Source organism: Schistocerca piceifrons, chromosome 7 (genome assembly GCF_021461385.2).
Source record: "Schistocerca piceifrons isolate TAMUIC-IGC-003096 chromosome 7, iqSchPice1.1, whole genome shotgun sequence".
NCBI lineage: Eukaryota > Metazoa > Arthropoda > Insecta > Orthoptera > Acrididae > Schistocerca > Schistocerca piceifrons.
The window spans coordinates 458,738,151-458,743,104 of NC_060144.1; the positions used below are offsets into that span (position 1 = coordinate 458,738,151).

Consider the following 4,954-nt stretch of genomic DNA (forward strand, 5'->3'; position numbering starts at 1 on the left):
CAGCTTAGCTCTATGCTGCGTTAAGAAATTTCTTCCTATCAATCCGTCGTACGGAATGTCTAAACCTCTACCGTACACGTGAAATTTCTGTTTCACCTCTTCAGATCCGTCTATACTTAAGTTTATTTGTACCGTGCCTATTGTGCTAACGACTTCACTCGTTACACCTTTTAACCGAAGCTTTTCTGTTTCATTGATTCCCAGACTACTCTTTACCGGAATGCTCGTCCTCTTTAACAAACACAATTGTGCTCCTGTGTCTATTAGCAACTTTAAGTACTTCTTTAGTTCTACGCAGTACAACATTACCACGTCGTTTTCTGTTGCACAGTCGATTACCCTCACTGTGGGTTTACCTATTGCAACAAGGCCCGACTGCGCGGCCTTGCCGCCTCTTAGTTTCCCTGTACTACCTTTCCTGTTTTGCTCGATACTGGCGCCTGCCTTTTCTCCAGGCGTGCCAGGGCCCTTCGTGGCAGTCTTTCGCGTAGTGGCCCTGCCGCTTACACTTAAAGCACGCAACATCTTTTACTCTTGGGCACGGAACTCCGCAGTTCCCTGGTAAATTACACTGTGGACATCTCCACTCTCGTAACCCTCCATCGGTTTCTCTATGAACCGCACCCTGCATTCCACGTCTGTGTGTCCCGGCTTGTCACACCCATAGCAAAAGTTTGTAAATTCTTTACCTGTCATGGCTCGTACTCTATGCTCTGGACTGCTTTTCCTACACTTGCTCGCTATGTGACCTCTCAGCCCACAATTGAAACATTTCAACTCTATACTTTCTCTCGTGTTTTTTACAGCTTCCTTATTTCGAGTGTACGTTACCCTCGGGGCTAGTCCCCGCTCTCTCATGGACAATATCGCACTCTCCTCCTGCAGTGCCAAAGCCACTGCTGCTGCCAACGTGATTTCATCGCCTCTGCTTCACACTATTGTTTGTATTCTGTCATTACTTAAACCCTGTATAAAACACGCTCTTCCTAAGGAGTCAACTAGTTCTATTGCACCTTTCAAGTTTTCTCTGGCCGTAACTCTGTTTACCGCTACGCGAAAGTCTCTCTGCATTTCATCAATTCTGCTTGCCCACATTGCTATCGGTTCCCCTTGTCCCTGTCTGGCTTGGAAAATTTTACATGCGTAGTAGTCTATAGTACGCTTACTGGCATAATTTTCCTCTAAAACGTGTTTCACCTCTTGCCACGTACCTGTGCGTTCACGCACCTGCAATCTCGACCTGGCCTCACCGGTTATCTTTGCTTTCACGAACTTCAATAACGTTTCGCGTTCCTCAGGCTTTACTAATTCTAAAGCTGCATCTACGTTTTCGATAATTTCTCTTAAATCCTTCTTGTTCCCTTCGAAAACTTTCGACACAATACATAGGGCCTCTTTCACTGACATCTTACCACTAGTGGAGGATGACGCAACTTCATTATTTAGGGGCATATTAACTAAGTTAACACTTTACACAACAAAATACAATATTCTTAATACAGTTTTACAATTACCGCTTCTCGTGTGGTGCGCCGTCTGCTCTGTTGGCTCGCGTCGTCCTGCGCTGCTTCGCGCTCTCTTTGTGCCCGCGCAGTCCCGCGCTGCTCCGCGCTCTCTTTGTGCCCGCGCTGTCCCGCGCTGCTCCGCGCTCTCTCTGTGCCCGCGCTGTCCCGCGCTGTTCCGCGCTCTCTTTGTGCCCGCGCTGTCCGCGCTGTCCCGCGCTGCTCCGCGCTGTCTCTGCGCCCGCGCTGTCCCGCGCTGCTGCGATGCGCCGGCCGCCGCTCTGCTGGGCTGTGCCGACCCCGTCGCTCTCCTCTGTTGCCGCTGCTACGGCTGCTGTCGCTTCTGCTGCTGCTCGGCCCGGACCCTCGGACTCGAACGCTGGCTGCTTAGGCACCTCTGTGCCTCGTCGCTCTGCGTCGCGCTGCCGCTGTCCTGCGTTGCCCTGCACCCGCGAGGACTACCTTTCTGGACTCTGACGTATTGGTGCTACTAATGCTGAAAGTTGCGAGTCGCCACAACTTCCTGCCAGTTGCCACAGTCGCTGTAGCAAAATCTAATGTCTCCTGGAGGTAGAAGCCTATGCGCCTTTGTGATAACACCCCACACCTGGCACCAAAAAGTTTTTATTTACGTCGCGTCCCAAGCGTGGGTATTGCGAGGGATTGAGCGACACGGTTCGTGGATGGGATTTTAGCCGGTTGACCGTAATGAGAGGGAGACTTTTGATCTGGCTAAGATGTAGAAATCCCTGGTTTTCACAAGGCTAGGAAGATGGTAGAAATTTAAGTCGTGATAACTTTAATAAATTGCAGTTTATTCTAAGTGAATACAAATCGCCCTATCTGACGGTGGTTGCACTCACAGGAAGGCCAAGTCTAATACAGAGACGGTGACTGACTCCACCGTTCCGACTGCCTACTAGAAGTTCTGCAACGTATCTTAACACCCAACGTTAGAGTCCCGCGGCTACGCCCTGACGCTCTCCAGCGACAATCTCCGGCTGCCTGCCTACAGCCCGTTCCCCAGCCCAAGTCGGCTGCTGCTATCTAACTCTTCGCCCTCACCAGACAAGACCCGACACGACAAGACAAGACCTCAGAGCGGCGTGCTCTCGGGTTTTGTTAGCGTTTCCCCTTCGACCCCGCCAGCGCTTGGCCTGACGTAGCGTCGAAGGCAACGTGTCCTTATTTGGTATCGTTAAAACATTGTTGTTGCTATTGTTCTTCAGAGGCTGAGTGGAGGGGCAGAGGCGCCTCTCCCTATATGGTCACGCACTGCGTACTGAGCCCTTCATTGGCTCCTCATGACGTAGTGCGGTCCCCACCAAGGGCCCTCTTTCTTTCTCCCTCCACTCCCAGACCTGTCTCTCTAGCCAGGAATGCTTACTGTTGATACTTTTTAATTGATTGCTTATCATGAGTCCCTACACAGACCTTCGTTTGTATCTGCTGGCTGTTTGCTTTCTTATCAAGCGCCGCTGCCCAGCAGTTTGACTGCCGCCTCGGCTGACCCCTCGGCCACGCCTGGCGTCCAGCGCTACAACTTTAACTTCTTCCTACGTACTATTCTTAAGGTACTGCAATTTGACTTGGCTTGTTCCTGCGGTTAAAACAACGCATATAATGTGTAGGTTAAATATGTCGACCTTTTCTGTAATGATTCTTGGTTGGTTCTTTTTCTAATGCATAGTCAGGTAGTGTTGGATTTCTCGAAAGCAAAAAATACCACTGCGCTAACTTTACTAAAGCTCTACTTCCTTTCCAGGCAATTCATTTAAAATTTTGAATTCAAGTGTCGTTTGACGATCATCGATTGCTTTATTACGTAAATTATTGGCCTAATACTACAGGCTCTGTGTTAATTTCATTCGTTGTTGAATACTTACGTGCACAATAGTACAGTTTTTGTTTGTTTGTTTGGTCACTGTAGCAATTTTGTTGTTCCAAGAAATACTGCTTCATCATATTTGGTACAACAGAAAACAATACGAAAATCCGTAGTAGCACGAGACGACAGAGTGTGTTACAAAATAACAGCTCGGTACAGGATAAAATGAGCAATTAGCAACTACCAATTGTTTATATGAGATTGAGGGGAACTGCTCGGATGCATAATTATTAACAAATTTAACGATAAATAATGAAACGCCGGCCGGAGTGGCCGAGCGGTTCTAGGCGCTACAGTCTGGAACCGCGTGACCGCTACGGTCGCAGGTTCGAATCCTGCCTTGGACGTGGATGTGTGTGATGTCCTTAGGTTAGTTAGGTTTAAGTAGTTCTAAGTTATTCAGATTGTGAAGGGAGACGAAAATTTAATAGTCATGGGTGACTGGAATTCGAGTGTAGGAAAAGGGAGAGAAGGAAACATAGTAGGTGAATATGGATTGGGGGACAGATATGAAAGAGGAAGCCGCCTGGTAGAATTTTGCACAGAGCACAACATTATCATAACTAACACTTGGTTTAAGAATCATGAAAGAAGGTTGTATACATGGAAGAACCCTGGAGATACTAAAAGGTATCAGATAAATTATATAATGGTAAGACAGAGATTTAGGAACCAGGTTTTAAATTGTAAGACATTTCCAGGGGCAGATGTGGACTCTGACCACAATCTATTGGTTATGACCTGTAGATTAAAACTGAAGAAACTGCAAAAAGGTGGGATTTTAAGGAGATGGGATCTGGAGAAACTGAAAGAACCAGAGGTTGTACAGAGATTCAGGGAGAGCATAAGGGAGCAATTGACAGGAATGGGGGAAATAAATACAGTAGAAGAAGAATGGGTAGCTTTGAGGGATGAAGTAGTGAAGGCAGCAGAGGATCAAGTAGGTAAAAAGACGAGGGCTAGTAGAAATCCTTGGGTAACAGAAGAAATATTGAATTTAATTGATGAAAGGAGAAAATATAAAAATGCAGTAAGTGAAACAGGCAAAAAGGAATACAAACGTCTCAAAAATGAGATCGACAGGAAGTGCAAAATGGCTAAGCAGGGATGGCTAGAGGACAAATGTAAGGATGTAGAGGCTTATTTCACGAGGGGTAAGATAGATACTGCCTGCAGGAAAATTAAAGAGACCTTTAGAGTACCAGTTGCATGAATATCAAGAGCTCAGATGGAAACCCAGTTCTAAGCAAGGTAGGGAAAGCAGAAAGGAGCAAGGAGTATATAGAGGGAATATACAGGGGCGATGTTCTTGAGGACAATATTATGGAAATGGGAGTGGTGGTAAATGAAGATGAAATGGGAGATATGATAGTGCGTGAAGAGTTTGACAGAACACTGAAGGACCTAAGTCGAAACAAGGCCCTTGGAGTGGACAACATTCCATTAGAACTACTGACAGCCTTGGGAGAGCCAGTCATGCCAAAACTCCACCACCTGGTGAGCAAGATGTATGAGACAGGCGAAATTCCCTCAGACTTCAAGAAGAATATAATAATTACAATCT

The 4,954-nt window shown here is 46.8% G+C and overlaps 1 pseudogene; it reads right to left on the reverse strand.

The window, feature by feature from the left end:
- Positions 1-528: 528 nt before the first annotated feature.
- On the reverse strand, positions 529-1,407 carry LOC124709014 (annotated as a pseudogene).
- Between the last annotated feature and the right edge of the window lie 3,547 nt (positions 1,408-4,954).